This window comes from Xiphophorus hellerii, chromosome 19 (assembly GCF_003331165.1).
Source record: "Xiphophorus hellerii strain 12219 chromosome 19, Xiphophorus_hellerii-4.1, whole genome shotgun sequence".
NCBI lineage: Eukaryota > Metazoa > Chordata > Actinopteri > Cyprinodontiformes > Poeciliidae > Xiphophorus > Xiphophorus hellerii.
The window spans coordinates 11754412-11773061 of NC_045690.1; positions in this window are offsets into that span (position 1 = coordinate 11754412).

An 18650-nucleotide genomic window follows, 5' to 3' on the forward strand; every position below is an offset into this window, starting at 1 on the left:
TATGCCTGTGTCTGCACCACTACATCTTTACAACACAACAAACAACAAGCTTCACTGGCTGACATCATAACATGATTCACGCAGGTGTCACTATATCTGAGTGGAGGTTTAAAAGGACATTTGGTGTCACCATTACATCATGCCTGCAAACTGATCAGTTTTCCTTGAACATCAGCGCATTTCATTGGGACTCAGTGTGGCACATTGGCACAGTTGTGAACAAAATCAACAGAGAACGGTATTCTTATCCACTTGTGCAGCATGTTTAAAAAAACAAAAGTCAAAATTCAGAGATAAAAAAAATCGATTGAAAAACTCAGCTTCCTCACTAACTTAAACTGGAAATTCAGCATGGCTGCCACGCATTTAAATGCAGTAATAAGTGCAGGGTTGGGCTTTATGTCTTATTAAATGTTTCCCACACAGTGGGAAACATAGTGCCTGGGAGAAGCAACTGTTGCTCCTCAACCAATCAAAATGCGTGAAATTATCAAAATTTAAGGTCGAGATAAAATTCAATGCAGTTCCTCAATTTTCTTAACAGCAACTGAAAAGAGCCAACTCTCCATTGACAGAAATGAATAAAAGCAATAGGAAACTTAAAAGCGCAACTGACAAGCTGGGTTAGATATTGTTTGTAGATGCAATTTATAGGTAAAGAGGACGCAGAATAAGTAGCCACCAGCAGTTGTTCTTAGTTCACATTCTAGTGCATCCTAACTTTTTACTTCACTTTACATCAAACTAGCATCAGACTGTCAAAGCTACTTCTCTTTTTTGGCTGCTATTAGTTATTAGCCCAACATTACTGCCAATTTGTACTTACAGTACAAATAGTTATCAACATCTACTGTGAGTACCACTAAAGACAGTCTAAGTACTATCAGTGATACCATACATATAAACCTTTACCATATTTTAAGGTGGCGATGGTGTGTTCATGGAAAGGCACAATCCTAGGTTTTGAGTGAATTAACACAACTCTATTCCTCAGTTCAGGAAGGTTATGTAAATTACTCAAATACCCTTCTCTTATATCGACCTTAACTATAAAATGATGAAGCCCACATCAGGGTTTCATTATAGCAGATGCTCGTGCCCTTTTCTTGGTCCTATTGTCCTCCTGCTGCTGGTGTTTGAACAGAAAATAAAGGACTCTCCCAGGCACCGCACGTGAAACCCAAACATGTTTTCAATGTCCACGCAATCCTCGAGCGATCACCAGTGTGAGGTTGTTCAGAAGAAGCTACTGGGGCTTTGAGGAAATCCTCCCTCGCCAGAGTCAAAGCATCATCGCTTTACGCAGGACAAAACCGCACAGCAGGAAAAGGAAAGAGATAAATGGAATTGAAGGAAAAGCGTGCTGGTGTGAAGAGGGCTGTCAATGTCATCAAGCCAGGAAAACAGCCTGGGATTGTAAATCCCTGGCCTGCAATTCACTTGTCAATCTACCTGTTCACAGGAGGTGTGAACAGGTGGATTAACTGGATGCTTTGTAGTCTGTGTTCATAAAGTTTTATATGGCTTTTATTCCGTTTTCTTCCTTTCTGCTGTGAGAAACAGGATCTTCCATTGAAAGGAAAGCCAATATTAATCTTCAGAAGTTTTTCAAAGCTCTGGCCTCAGTGTCTCTGTGGGGGAAATTCATCATAATCACTGGACACCATCAGCATGATTAGCGTCATGTAATTTCACCTCGGTATGCTGTTAGATCCTGTGATGTGGAGTGATAAGGGCTCGCAGCTTTGCTTTAATTATCCAGAGACTTAATGATCTCTTATCTGTTGTTTTTTCCCCCCAACTTCCCGAGCATGGACACATGACCTCAGCTGTACACAGAAGAACAGTAAATCACTCTATTTATACAAGATGGCCTTTTTTGTTTTTTTTTTTCATTAATGAGTTTAAATTTGCAATTGTTATTTAATTGTTTCGGGGCTACTCTTGATCCTACTTCTTATACTAGTTAGGTATTTTTTACAGTTTTTTCTTTTGTGAGTGAAAAAAAGTGTTAGCCCCTTTTACGGCTTTTGTGGTCCACTCTTGCTTTAATTAAGTCACATCAAAGGGTGTTCAAGCATCAAACACTTTGACTAAGATCTTCTAAAGCCTTGATTTTATTTACTGTATTTTTTAGTCATTCATAATAGATCAAAAAGTAAACCCCCGGTGTCAGGAAGGAGCCAGGTAAAGTCCATATCAGGACTGCCACAAAGCAAGAACAGGGTTTGAACTGGGAACCTCCAGAACCACGGCCACCTGCTGTACCACCCAATCCTCTACCCTGTCTGAGATATACAGTAAACACAGCATTAGTTTTATATGACATATCCCACAATGTAATATAACACCTTCCAAAAAGTTCCACTTTGTCTCTTCAGTCTGCATTAGATTTTTTTTTTTAAATCTTGGGATCATCAAGATGTTTTATACCAAAACTAACATATGCTTCTGTGTTATTTTTGTTCAGTTTTGGTTTTGGCCTCTGAACTCTCTCATGGATGCGGTTTTTGCCCAGACTATTTATTTCTGTTAAATTATGAGCTCTAACCTTAACTGATGCAAGTGAAGCATGTAGTGCCTTAAATGTTGACCCTGGCTCTTTTGTGAACTCCTGGTTGAGTTGTTCATACACTCATAGAGTAATTTTGGTTGGGCCGGTATTCATGGGAAGGTTGACCACCATCTGTTATCATCTCTACTTAGGAAAATGACTCCCACTGTGGTTTGTTAAAATCCAAAGCCTTAGCAATGCCTTTGTAAACCTTTCCAGATCCTTGGATTTCTTTAGTTCAGTTTAATACACTTTAGGCAGTAATCGTAATCAGGACTTGGTGTGGCTTGTAAAAAGTAAGCAAAAAGCATGGTGAAACCCAGTAAATTCATGATACAAGTGAGCTTTTCAATCAGAACCAAGTTGGTTTTGAATTTTTTTTCCCTCTAATGAATAAATACAATTATCATTTAAAACTTGCTTGTGGATACATGTGGATGCAAAATAATTTTTTAGTAAGTCTAAAAAAAAAAAAAAAGAAAGTCCACTTATCTGTACCTGTGTTTACCACCAGTCATAAGCCATTATCATCATGAAACATGACTCTTGTTTGGATTTCATACATGTGGCTGAACTAGAGCTGACCTTATGAGCACTCAGTGGGTTCATGCACACAAACTCATCTCCAGGTTGCAAGGCAAACAACAGATGCAAAGTCTTTTGTGTGAAGAGACTGTTATCAAAGTCAGCTCAGAACTTATAGATGGTCTTGTCGACAGTGCTCTGCACAGGTTACAGATGTATGCATTCACAGGACCAGCTTTTGTTCCTGTGGACAGTAAGTTAGTGGGCATCGTGTTACATTAGACGTCTTTTCAGCTGATCTACTGAGCTTACTCTGTAACATCTGTCATGTCTCAGAAACCCCATTGTAGAAACCTTTGAAAGATCAGATCAGACCTTTGATAGGTAACTTATTAGAATCTTATTCCTTATGTCAAACAAACCTAAAATATGGTGCCAGAGCAAATGGATTTACAAGCACACACTTCATTTTCTAATGTTTCCATTTAGGAACCAGTCCATTCTTAATTGATATACATAAATCATTTATTGTGCCATGTAAATCAATCTTTCTGCTCAGGGTTTGTGTTTTCATATAAACCATAATTACTCAAGTCATAATGATAAATGGCTCTGATACTATAAGTGCAGAAAAAATAGCTTCTTGAAACCTCTGTGCAATAGCAAATGAACAAAGCGTTGCAATCCATATAATACAAAAGTTTTGGGGGCTCATGTAATAGACCCAAGTATAGTTTCTGGCAGGAAAGCTTCTTTTGAGCTCATGTGTAGCTTGATAAGAACAATAAAACTGCATTTTGCTTTTATTATGTCACTTAATGTGTGGGAAATTTTGTTTACTTCCTTCTTAAGAACATAAAATTTGATTACAAAACAAATACAGTTTTGCAACATTTTTACAATCCAATTAATAAATTATGTCTTAACAAATAATTTGAAATTTTAAGGTACAATTGCCCACATAATAATAATAATAGTAAAAATAATATTTTTTGTTATGTTTTGAAACAAAACCTTAAAAAGCACTTAAAAAACTCTATAAAAAATCTTGAAAAGACTTGAACTTTTTCTGTCTCAATTCATATTTATACTTTTCTATAAATTGGCAAGATCTTACTCAGAAGCTGTTGGGCAAAACACATAAAACAAATAGCAGGGTGCATGTACAGTATATACGCATACATGGAGAGAGCGCATTCTTATACCCCCCTGAACAAACCATACCTACACTGAAACATAGTGGTGGCGGTATCATGCTGTGGGGACGCTTTTCCTGAAACGAGGCTCATGTCAGAGTTTCTAGATGCTGACTCTGTTGTGAGATCAGCCAAACACCAAACAGTGGTTAATATTTGCTTTTTTTATTCTGATCGACCTTAGTTGACAAGCAAAAGAAAGAGTTGAATAATAAGGTTTACATGATGTCTCTGAAGGCTTCATTAAATGTTGGTCGACCAAACATTCAAGGATGTTTTGAGCTTCTCCTCAGACGTCATGAATATAGAAGTGAGACTTCCTTGGTCATGGTTGGGACGAGTGTCTGTCAGTCAAACTGTGCTAACAGTTAGCCTTCGCCCTCCACCTCCCGCCCTCTCGCCCTCCACCTCCCGCCCTCTCGCCCTCACCCCATCCTCGGCCTTACCCCGAGCCTGGGAGCGGAATTCTGGGAACATTTTTCCATGTGAAATGCCGAGGTCCAGTTGAGGGGTGTGACGCCAGTGCATTGTTCCAGCAGCAAAAAAAGGAACCTCTTGTGATGAGGCCAATTCCTGTTGGTCCCAAAAAAACAGGCACTTTCTCACACCGACTTCCTTCCTCATTGGACAGCACAAAACAATCCAAGACCAACCAGCAAAGCGAAAAGGAACGAAGGGGAGGAAAATGAGCAGGAGAAGAGGTGAGCTTAGAGAAAAGAGGCTGGAAGCAGAATAGTCTGTACAATCTGCACATATCATCTGACTGTCCCTTTTGAAGCTGAAGGCCATTTATCTGCTTGTTAAATGTTCCTACCATTATATGTATTTACAAAGAGCAAGCTGTTCTTATCTTTACTGCCTTTATGGCCATCATCACCTTATGTGCACTGTTTTTTACTCTTCCCACACTGTTTGCTTTGGGATCTTATGTGTAAGGAAAAAAGGCAGCAGTGTCAGTTCGATCTCAAATACTTGCTTATCACGATACGTCGCCTCGGACTGAGAAAACAGAAGAAGAGCGAGCAGCGACAGGGGCAGTGCAGCTCGGCTGATTGAGAGAGCAGGACTCAGGAAGCACCTGCCTGTGAGGGGAGCAGAGCATTTATCTGACCCCGCTCACATCAGGTGGTTTCCTTGTTTACGTTGTCTCCCCACAGCTCCCTGTGGCCCGGCCCATATTGCCTGCCTCCAGGGCCACTCCTTTTTCCAGTACGTTCATTGATCTTAGGAGAGCTTTGTCACTTCCTTGCGTCTTCTTTCTCACCAGAATGACTTGAATTTGTGCATCGCCCACACCCTCCTTCTTTCAACTCAAACACGGGGATCAGAGCAACAAGCTAATGAGTCGGAGCTCTGAACCGACCTCTCACCCCTATCCTCACAACACAAACATGGCAGCCTTGAAGACTGCCTTCCTTTTCCTCTTCTGGCCTATACTTGGGCACAGCAACAACAAGTACACTCATCAATTAGCTTGACTGATAACCCTGATTCTGCTGTCCTCCATGTCACCTATATTGCTCAACCTTAACCTAGCTGGCAAGAACTAAATTTCCCTGATTTGCTGGTTTCTGGGAACCCTGCAGCGACAGTACTTCTAGTAAAACAAGCGTAGGATATTTTTTACAATAGTGAAGCCATACAGTAGTTCAATGTTTCATTTCTGTTCCCTTGTTGATATAATTATGGTTAAATTGCCGTTTGGCATTCATAATAATGACTGCAGGTGGGCTAGACACAGGTGCTGCCTGTAATTACACGGCGCACAAGGTCCAGAAATTATTATCTGGGCTAAATACATATAATCAGCCTGTGCAGATGTGCATCCAAACTGTTTGGTCAAACATCAGCTGTCACCAGGAGAGAGGGCTGAACAGTGTGAGCACGTGTGGAAGACACATGGAGACTGATCCATTGATCTTTTGCATGGCTGTCTAAGCAAATAAACACACTTCTGCCCCCTGCTTTGTAATCTATAGCTGCCTCATCGTTGGAAGCAATCATGAGTGTTTGATCTGGTCTGAGGTTGTTCTGATGTTAAGTCGAGGGAATCTTAGTCTGAACATTTTAATCTCAATGTGTGCTGTGAAGTTACCCCTTGAACTTCTTCATATTTTGTCATGTTACCAACACAAACTTCACTGTCTTCTACTGGGATTGTAAGTGACAGTCCAACATAATTATGGGTATCATTGTGAAGCGGAAGGGAAAAAAAGGGGTAAATGGCTTTAAAATATTTTACTGAAAAGTGTGGAGAGCTATAATGGAATAGTTTATTTTGACTTGTATTAATTTGTTAGAATGTTTCAGTCTAGATCTGAATTCAGTTGAGAATCTGTAGGAAGACTTCCGAATTAATGACCACAATTACTCCATCATCCCTTCAGCCTGAAATTTTTACCATATTCCAAAGAAAAACAGGTAAAAATATCACTGTTGGGTAAAGCTGGTAGGCACACCCCAACAAGTTTGCTAGGACACCTGAGAAAAGTAGATCTATATGACATTAATAATAAATCTGACATATTCTTTCTTTGATTATTGTGGCATTTGGAGAGCAGACATGATTTTGAGAACTCCACTTGATCTAAAACAGGAGATGTTTGGTCTGATTTAACTTCAAACAAAAAAGGTGAACACATCCTTTTACTCAGTGTACGTAAACTTCTGGTTTCAAATGTATATGGTGTTCATGTTTAGACTTAAGTTATCACTGACATTTATGTCCATGTCCAGTGCCCTCTCTTCCTCTTTGCAGCCCTCTGAATGGACCTTCAGCAGCCCCTGCTTTCCTAACTATCTTGTTATCTCAGCAAGTGTTTCCTGCAAGCGCCTCGCTCCTCTCGGGGACATGCGGCGGAACTTACGCCGTGTTTTGTCCATGAGGTATTGTTCTCCCACAGTTTAAACATCGTAAATTAGTTGGAAACAATTTGTCAGACATGAGAAAGAAAGAAGGAGTGAGGAAAAGGAAAAAGGGGGAAAAGAAAAACAGCAACATCAACAAGATCAGGGCCTTGACGTGGCTCTAGCACTGAACCGTACATCGAACAAATATGTCAATGGTCTGGCTAATTGCAGCAATTCAGGCTATTGAGGAAAGAGCGCTCTGCAGCGGGCTAGCTGGAAGGTATTTTCTCATTTTACACTTTTCTAAATCATGTTTCAGCTTCCTGGCATCATCACATTTATATTGTTTTCTGATACACTAAACCCCAAAGAGCAGTTCTAGTCTACTTATACATGTAGTAGACTATAAATGAAGTAATAATAGAAAATGTCCTATTGTCCTTCAAATCAGAAGGAACATTTCTGGAAAGGTCTGCAGGATGTTGCGCAATTAAGACATGTACATATTTGTGAGCTGCATTTCCATGTTGAGTAAATGAAGTGTGTTTATTTGAATTTGCCGGAGGAGCCACCCCTGTTTATTCCGCCGGCTGATTCTTTCTCGCCGTCAACATGACCTTCTTTAATGAGAGAATTCCTGAACATCAGAGGATGTCTAACGCACATCCTGGCTCTTAATCAGCCATCCTGCTCTCACCTAGATCATCAAGGTCCTGGAGCATAGACCCCCTCCTTTAGGTCGCAAAGCAGCCTTCCAATCATGACGTCTCAGATAAAGACGGAGTGGCCTGGCTGTGCAGAGAGCTACAGGCTGTCAAGGAGTTGAATCCTAATGAAATACCTACCCATAACCCCAAACTGTCTCAGTTTAGCTGCAATAGACGATTTTTGAATGACAAAACTATGCCCTTCTGTCAAGATCTACCCTGTACCATCTCCCAGGGGGATCCACTGTCACAACCAATGTTCCCATGGATGGAAATGACCCCAGGGGAGGCTGAGATTGACAGTGAGCGGAGTGGGACCAGAAATTAAAGGTCTCTCAAGAGTCAAGAGGCTAGTCAGAGAAGTAAAAATAAAAACATGTTGTAAAGCATGCTCAAAGCAACAATATGCCCTTAGCTGTGACATGGGAACCCTTTCGCCCCCAAACTATGCCAGCAGTCATCCCCCGCTGGACATTGGGGGCAGGCCATACATGAGGCTCTGTTTGCAAACGGGTCACTCTGTGCTACCTCCAGACGGACCGAACCGTGCTGGGAACCAGCTCAGCTCGGCAAACAGCCTTTAGATTAGCCTTTGATACAAGTGGAGCTTCAAATGGCTTTTGATATGAGGCCAAATAAGTAACTGTTTTACGAAGTTGCTTTGATAAGGAAATGTTGCAAGGAGAGGGAATTGAAATCTTTGCAGTCATTAGAACCATGAATTACTGTAATTTAGCATGAAAGTAGTTCCCCTCGGGCTACGAAACTCACATACAAACTGAATCTTAAAATTGTACACACTCAAGTTCAAAAGCCAGGATTTTGTGGTTTAAAAAACTACAAAAAACAAGACTAATAAATAATCTAATAACTTTTCCCTTATTTAATATTAGATTTATCATGTACAATTCAGTTGAAAAGAAAACAAAACTTGTTAGAGCAAGTAATGAAAAACAAGCTGTGATAACCTGGTTGCATAAGCATAAACACCCTCACACTAATACGTAGGTGAAGCACCTTTGTTTCAGCATTTACGTTTCTTTGTTGCACACCTAACATAACAATAAATCTAGTTAAGATGAGGTGAAACTCACCTGTCCTTGTAAACCTTTAGGGACATTTGCATCCTTTCAAGAAAGACAAAGTTTGTAGAGAGTTAATGAAGGATCAAAATGATCTCATTTTTCAAAGATATCAACCAGGAGATGAAAACAAAATCCAGAGTATTATCCAAAAGTGATGCTGCAGGTGTTTGTACCAGGCTGGCTATGTTCTACTGTACAACATCCTCTTCTCACCACATTTGTGGATGAAGGAGTAAAGAAACAAAAGAAAAGATTTTCTTTCAAAGAAAACATCCAGTCCTGCTTAAAATTTCCCAAATGTTTGTGGAAAAAAAATGTTTTGTCCTGAAGGAAACCAGCCAGAACTTTGGGTATCAATTCAAATTGGCCAGTTTAACACAATAATGAAACTAAACATCACCCAAAGTTTGCAGACATTGTTTTTTGATTGAACTATTCAGCATACATGTCACATTAAATGTTAAAGAAAGTAAAATGATTCATCATGGTCTCTTTTTTTACATCATAAAAACCTCTATTAGCAGGTGTGCGTGGACATCTTAGATCCCTTGTAGCCTGGATGTTTTATGTTTTTGGAGTTTTAATTTTTCATTTCTTTTATTTATTTTTTATACAAATGGCATACAGTGTGGTCAGGTTTTATTCTGAGGTTAAATGTTAAATGTATGTTTTGAATACACTACTAATGCAATTTTGTTTCTGTCTCAATCCATAGATTACTCATTGTGTTAAAACCTCTTAAAAATAACATTTATTTTATTTAATTGTCCTTCTCCCAATTTCCATATTTGAGATCAGGGAAAAACATAGACTGTAATCTCTAAATCTGGCTTTTAGCAGGTATAAAATACACAAAAATTATGATTATTGGTTACATATGGTAAAAAATTAAAGTTAATAACAGCACTTATACAAATGGATGCATAATTATATTAATAAATATTTCACTGTCAGTCTTCAAAATTCCACTTTCTTGAGTTAAGGGAAACAGTTGGAAACCAAACAGGACAAAAAGGGGAGGGAGATGTTTTCACTGTTTATGTCAAATTACATTAAATTCACTTTAAGATATGTATTGCATATGTTTCTGGTTTTTACAGGGAAAAATACTGCATGCCTTGTTTGGCATAAGCATGCATTTAGTTTCTTATCAGGAAATATTAAGCTCTTGGGAAATGAAAAACACAGCAAATTTAAAGCTCATCATTGGAACAGTTTACATACTGTAACAAGAATCCATCAGATTTTGGATCTCATCTAATTATGTAAGCTTTCAAAATTGTTTATGTTGGCCCAGTTTAATCTGTAAAATCTCTCCATCATGAAGAAAATGAAGCTTTCTGTCAACAAAAATTAATCCCTGTGCCATCAGTCTTAGTCCCATTACTGCCACTGACTAACAAAATCTCATAAAGAGAGAAGCTGCAAGGAAAATATAGAAAAATATAGGGATTCTGGAATTTGACATTATATTAGTCATATAGCAAAACTTGTTTTATGTTGGTAAAAGCGCTCTTTTCCTAGCAAATCATTATTGACCCATCAACAATCTTACTCTTCTAAAGATTTATCATGGCTTTGTAGTCAAATATTTCAGGATTCTTCTAAACATAAGACTTATCCAGAGCTTATAAGGGTCGGGTACAGATTTCAGTCAGGTTTGTAGGTGTTGGTTTTAGAATAGGGTCTCTTTTTTATTAAGTACCCTTTCAGTCCATATTGATATCAAAACTTTCTTAATTGTGGATGGTGACACTGGAGTTCCCATAGCTCCCTACTTATGACTGAGCTTAGGTGGTTTCTGGTTTGTTCCTGAACATAGTTTTCAATTTCCTTTCATCTGAGGGTAACAGTTTGGGTCAGATGGATAGATCTTCAATATAGTTGGGATCAATGATCAAACAAAAACTGGTTTTTAAATGGAAAAGGGAGGCTAACCATAAGCTTCTGGAAATGGCCTCACCTCAATTTAATTAAACGTGTTTTTTTGCTTGAAAGCTGTGTGTCTAACCAGCCAATTTAAATCATACCTATTATTTATGATCATAGGAGTGGTCAAATATCCAACAAGATTTATACCATAATCATTAGAGCAAAAAAAAAACAAAAAAACTTTTAGTTTTTCTGCCATTGCTAAGGAACATTTATATGAATATAGTGTGGGCAAGCATACATTAAATTCTGTATATATAATTCTGATCCTTGTGGATTGCAGAAAGTTTGTATTAAGTCCAAATTGTGCACTGAAGGGTGCACAATTTTTGTTTCTTCTAAGGGATTTGTTCCGTTATTATTTCACATCAGAACATTTCAAATGCATCAAGATTGCATCAAGACCAAAGTTAATTTCATAAAGTCCATGACGGGTGTATGTAAACCTATTGTATGAGTTTGATCACATTTTTGTATAGACTGAATGAAAACTAGTTTCTCCTTGTTTCTGTCGGTGATTTGGCGCTTCTTTGCTGTTAACAAGATATCTTTGAATTGAGAGTGTCTCCTGGGCTTCAGTCTTTGTACCAAACTACAGCACTCCTTCTGCTCAAATCTGAAGCTGCATTTCTAATGCTCTTATACCTTAACTTTCACAGAGAGCGCTTAAAGACTGTCAAAATGACATCTGCAGCATTTAGCTCCAAAAACATAGAGCACAGTCTTACTAGAATCAGATAAGAACCTAGACCACAATGACACTGGTTCCTGTTTGTCCTGTGGGAGATTAACTCGCGAGTCATCTGCTGCTGGTAAAGCTATCATGGGACAGGGGAGAAAGGGAACCTCCACAGACAGTGTGGCACCTTCTCAGACAATACGGGTCTCCTGAAAAGGGGACAAGAATTGGAATCCAGATTGTCTGCTGATCATGAGCTATAGAAATTATTAAACTGCGGACATCTGTTAAAGGTGCCTCTTGAACTGTCCCTCAAGCACACTAAAAAACAAAAAGAACCATGAAGATCTGAATTTTTTTAAACATGGGTTTAGTTTTGTCTGCAACACAATGAAATTTGGATGTTGTGTCATTTTCCTTCCTAATCTACACCCATTTCCCCCCGATGTGGGTATCATCCCCTGGTATAACTCACAGAATTGCAAAGGTTTGTTGCTGTCACACATCACAATGAGCATTGTTCTAATGGTTGCCTCTGGCTGACACCCCAGGGGAATATTGGATGCAAGACTGATAATCTCAGAAGTAAAATATGCTCAGTTAGGAACTATGTGCATGTGTGATGATTACTAGAGCAAAAGTCACTTTTTCTATGTCACTAAGACATGTCATTATGACCCCGAATGTAATTTCATCTATTCTACACTGTTATCCTTTGCTGTATTTTCTACAGTTAAATACCACAAAATGCCCAGTAAAACTACCATAAGACATCTTTACAAGTAGTTACTGTAATTTGCATTGCATTATGGGTATAGTACATAGTATTACAGTAACTTACTGTATGTTTTGAATTTGCAGTAATTTACTGTTTACACATTACAGTAGTGGTACTGTACTTATAATATACAGTAAGAATTATATTTGATTCCCAACGGTCATCATACACTGTTAGCCTTTGCTGTATTTATTACAGTTAAATACCACAAAATGCCCAGTAAAACTACCATAAATAGGGTGACCATATTTTCAGTTGGGAAAACCAGGACACGTTGTAGCGAGGGGGGGGGGGGGGGGGGGGGGGGGGGGTCTGAAAGCGGGGAAACTCTTTTGTAAATAGTAGGTAAACATAGATTTGCGCTTTCGTATGTTGTTGGCGTACTGACAGCCACGCTATCTATCTTCTGATTAAGAACAGGGCTGCCCGCACTGACGCGGCTCAGGGATTACGTCACACGCAGGGCCGTGCGCAGTGCCCTAGTGCCTGTAAATATAATGGTCCAATGAAGGTAATTTAAAAAACAGGACATTTCCTCACTTTCTAAAAAAAACCCCGGGACGCCCGGGACAGGACGTGAAATACGGACATGTCCCGGGAAATACGGACGTTTGGTCACCCTATAAGACATCTTTACAAGTAGTTACTGTAGTTTGCATTGCATTATGGGTATAGTACATAGTATTACAGTAACTTACTGTATGTTTTGAATTTGCAGTAATTTACTGTTTACACATTACAGTAGTGGTACTGTACTTATAATATACAGTAAGAATTATATTTGATTTCCAACGGTCATCATAGCTGCTTCATCGTGGTTCCCTGTTTCTGTATTTTTACTCCTTTAGTGGTTAACATATTTTTAAGGCAGAAAGAGAGAATGTACTTTTGTTTTTTCACATCCTAGCTAACATTAATATGCAGTTTATCTAGCTACGTCATCAAGCGTGGCTTCGCTTCCAACTGTTTTCTGATGACGTTTGTTTTAAACTCCGAAGCTTTTTCTCTCCAAGTGCAAGTGCAGCTCTGTCTCCGTGCTGTGGGCTCACACTGCTTCAGCTCTTCAAGACAGGTAAAAAAACACTTCTTAGAAAACTGTTTGAAGCCAAAACCTAGTCTGGAAATGTACATTTTAGATGGAGTTAACGTAGCTTATAGCATCATGCTATAATGCTAAACTTAGCATTATAGCATGAGCTGGTTTGTGCTGGTTAGCCTGGTAACATAACGTTACCTTTACGTTACTAACTCTGGTGTTTTATATAACTGGCATATTGCAACCTTATAAGTTACGTGTCTGTAAATGAGGTGAAAGATAGGAAAATATGATGGTTATTTTTTGAGCTGGTTCGGAATTAACGTTAGCTAAGGTGCTAATTTTACCGTTGAAGGTTTTAGCTTGACTTTTACCGCTTAATCTTCCTCGGGCGGCTTTGGGTTGAGATTAGCTCAGTGCTGAGTGTCTGTTAGCATTGTTGCTACATCCTTTGTCGAACAATATAACCTTAACTGATAATTGATCCCCCCCACCCCCTTCTCTTTTTTTTTTTTTACATCTAATGACTGTTCATTTGTTTAAACCATGATCTTGCAAATGTTAAAAGTGCAGATTAGCTACGTAGGTCAGCAAGGATGAATTTCTAACTTTGTTCTTTTTTTTCCTTTTCTTCAGATGACTTTTTTTTTTAACTCCCAAGCTTTTTCCCTCCAAGTGGCTGTGCAGTTCTGTCCTGCTGACTGCTAACATAGCTTCATCTCTTCAAAAGACAAGACAACAGGTAAAAAGACAGCTCTTCAAACATATTTGAAGCCACAAAATAGTCTGGAAATGTAGAGGAGCAGCTAACCTAATCTATAACTTTGAGCTTGCTACAGCTGGTTAGCCTGCTAAAGTACCATTACATCTCCAACATAGTGTATAAGAGTCTGTAAATGAGGACAAAGGTGAAAAACATTAAAGTAGTTTCTGTTATTTTTTGAGTTGGTTCAGCCACAGTGGCAGGTGGACAAAAAAGTTAATTTCCAACCCTGGTTACACATAAGGACTGTTCACATGTTTAAACCATGCTCCTGTAAATTTAAAGTTAAGTCAGTACTAACAGGTGCAACTATGTACAGGTGTAAATTCTGCAGCATTTGTACTTCAGAATTTACAGAATTTTGTAGTCATGTGAAGAAACATCAACACACAGCTAATTATCGGTTTGCATGTGGAATAGAGCAATGTCCTGCTTCCTTCAGAACATTTTCTGCATTCAGGTCCCACATGCACAGGAGTCACCGCCATTGCAGAAGTCAGACTGAACACTTGTGGAATGTAATGCTTTAAAAAATGCATTTAGCCCCACAAACTGTCATTCACATCCGCTGTTTCAGAGTGGTAGCAGGATGTAGGGGTAAAATCTAGTCTAGTCTCCGGGATGAGGTTCTCAAAAACCTGTTGTAATCTGGGTGAACTGGCCCTTTAAATATAAATTACTACCAGTAATTCATATTTAAGAGAGTTTTCCTTTTATGTTTTAAAGGTATCTTCCACCAAGATGTCTGTTGAAATGGAAATGACCTTACCCACTACACCAAGGGTAATCATGCTTGGTAAGAGGAATATTTTCTATCACTATAATTTTTTCGTAGCAATGTATGTAATTGTTATGGTAGTCTGTACTTTTACTCACTAGCGTTAGCCTGACAAGGGTTTGTCTATTTTAGGAAATAGCTTGATGTCTGCAACCCGGTGGATGGTCAGTATGGAGGAGAAGGTATTTTTCCAGCCTGAGCAACTACATGACTTTGCCAGCGTCCTTGCTGTCTTTTTTGGGTCATATTATGTCTTCAATCTGGAGTATCAGGTGTCAGCATCCACCACGGTGGAGATGATACAACGGTAAGTACTCTACATCAAGCCATTTATGAATTAAATTTAATGACAGTTTGACTGATGATGAAGAACCATAGCTGATTGCTGTATTGTACGTCTTCATTAAAAAATACAATTAATATATTTTATTTCTGTTAAAAGATTCTTTGTGAGGATCAATCCAGATGTTGGTACCAAATGCACAGCCAAAGTCGGTACAAGCCGCAAGACGGGAAGTCTTGTCAAGAAGAAAGTAGTCAGTGTCAACTCCCAGATCACCACCTTCTTCCAACAACTTGCTGAATTTGAGTGGAGGACTTCCAACTAGGTAAGTATTTTACCAAATGTAAATGTTTATTATTTTGTTGTCTTTTCCTCCTATCTTGCATGCTCTGACTTTACTTTAGCCTTTTTAATCTGATTTTAATGATTATTTATAAATGCCATGTGATTCCTACACAATAGCCCTTTAGAGTAGCCTACATCTTTTCTGTGTCCGTGGTAAAAAGTGGATGTCGCTGCATCCCTTAATAAATCACAGAAATGTCTAAGTGTGTAGTCGTTTAAGTGTGGTGTATTTTTATACTATGCAGTTTTCAGTTTATTAGGCACACCTTTGCAGTAATCCGTCAGCACCAACAAAATGACTGAAATCTTTTGAATTACTGAAGACTGACTGACTGACTGGTTTTGGCATAAACAATCCAAAAACCTGAAGTGAAGCCAGTCCTGCTCATTCTTTATGCAGCTTCTATTATCACTTCAGTCCAATTGATTTTTTTTTTAAACAAATTATCAACTTAATGCTGCTTTATGACAAAGATTTTATGCATGTGAACATTGTCACTTCAGCTTAATTTGTCAACTTCCTGTCGATTTGAAAATGTAGATAACTTCCTGACCATCTCATGACCTCCCACATTGTCTGTCTTATTCTTTACAGTTCAGCTTCCACAAGATGGATCCCACTGATTTTGTTTGACGAATGGAATAAAAGTTCTTCTGATGTAGGAAATGTGTTCTATGGTTTTGTTGTTTTACAGCACATTATATTGTATTGTGACATTGTTTTTTTATGACATTGCGAATATGTAAATGGATTTTATTTCTACAAATCTGCTGAAAATAAATACCTGTTATTCACAGTACTTGGACTAAAATTTCTTTTATGAAATTTTTCGGTTTATGGTAAAATATTCTTATCTTAAAGAAATGTAAACTTTAATTTGCAGTAAAACTCTGACATTATGTTGTGAAACAAGTTTACAGTAGACCAGCTTTACTATAAAATACAATTACTGTATTATACTAGAAACTACATTTACAGTAATGCAGTTATAACTGTAAAGCACACTCACAGTAAAAATTAACTGTGAAATATCATAACAGTAAAGGTACTGTAGAATGGTAATTACAGTAACTTACTGGCAACACTGTTGCCAGTAAGGGTACTGTTGCCTTACTGGCAACAGTGTTGCCAGTAAGAGTACTGTAGAATGGTAATTACAGTAACTTACTGGCAACACTGTTGCCAGTAAGGGTACTGTAGAATGGTAATTACAGTAACTTACTGGCAACACTGTTGCCAGTAAAGGTACTGTAGAATGGTAAATACAGTAACTTGCTGGCAACAGTGTTGCCAGTAAGTTACTGTAAAATTACAATAAAAGGTCTAACAGTGTAGTTCATCACAGCTGAGTGTTTCTTTAATCTGAAATTGGCACCTGTGACCAAATTTTCCTCCTCCCTCTACAGATTAAAGTAAAACCTGGAAACCATTTTGTTTCTCTTTGTTTCCTCTGGAGTCCTCATAATGACAGGAAAGTACTGTGGCCCTTCTGCCTCAGAAAGCAAAGGGAAAGGGAAACTAAGTCTGCATTAATGCCTCCTTTTACGGCTTTGATACACAAGCACTATGCAGCCATAAATTTCGAGACATGAAGTAGCATGTGGTACTTATCTTTATTTAAACAATATACAGACATTTTTGTATGTATGAGAAACATAAAAGTGAGCCCTAGAGTCCAGAAAACTGTAAATTCCCATGAAGAGATGAATCCCAAAGTACTTCTATTTTACAGTTATAAAAAAGTGCAAACATTTTCTATCAGTGTGAAATTTGATGTGTCATGAAAACATTATACTCTGATATGTGCCAGCTTTTACAGTTCATGCAAAACACACATACAGTAAGGTTCTTGTACTAAAAGAAGTTTATCTGGATTTAAAACTAACGGTTTTAAAAACAAAGTTAATTGCAGCAATAATTACAAATAAGGTATAAGTGGAGAGTAGCAGCATCTTATACCACATACCAACATTATTACTGACAAGATCCAAACTTTTATTACTTTTTGGGTTTTGTATTGTATCAGCAGTTAAATTATCATGGGGTAAATAGGGTTATTTCAAAGTTGCGTTACTAAATAACCAATTAGAACTAGTGTTATGATAGTTCTGTTATGATTTATCTTACATTTTATATAACTGTTAACTACAGTAAAATAGTAACTATTTTTTTCTTGATTGTATATATGATAAAATAACTGAGATTTAGTTTGCAGTTTTAGCATTATTTTTCAATGATAACAGAACAAATGTTACCATTTTTTATGCTGCATTAATTTGTTACATTTTATCCTCATTATACCAGCAGGAACAAAAAACATTGGTCTCAGTAGGGTTAAGCAGTTTTCTGCCCACATTTAGAAGCCATTTTGCATTTTTTTTCTAAAAACAGAGGGGATAAAAAACAATTTGCACACAAATGTCCTACTATGTACCCAGTGGTTCATTCCACTAATTCAGACAGACAAGTAAAGACCATCTGCTCATTTTTAAAGAACTTCAGTCTAAAAAATTCACTTTTTCCATTGCTGCTTGCCAGCAAATTAGCTGACCATAGCACCACCAAAACACATCTCAAAGAAGGCCAAGCTTGTCTTGTTGAAGTCATGTCTGGTGGCGGTGGCCATGGCTTTGACTGTGAAAGTGTGAGTAGTCAAACAAAAGGGAAGTGGCATCCAACAGAACCAGAGAAAAGCAGTCACAGGAGAGCCAACCGGTCACACAGATGAACAGCTGCTCCCCATTTGGCCCACTGCGATCCATGACATGGTAAAAACATAATTTACCATGAGTGTGCTACAAGGTACCAACAGTTAAAACCACATTTATAACTGTTTAAATTCTGTCTCTCTGTTTTGTCCATCTTTTTTTCCCCAAGTATCAAGAGTTTATAACCGTTCTACATTACTTTTAAAACTTCTTTACCTGGTTTGAATCTCTAGTTCCTTCAAACAAACACAGTAAGGGGTCTTACCAACACACATTTAACCATACCTTTATTTTTGTGACTATTCAGATACAGCTGTCTGTGACTCTGAGAGAGCAACTGATCAAGTCAGGTGCCATAGCTGGACAGAAGCCTTGGCATCTGGGCCAAGATAGATAGTAAGGCAGGTCTAACCAAATCACACCATTTACT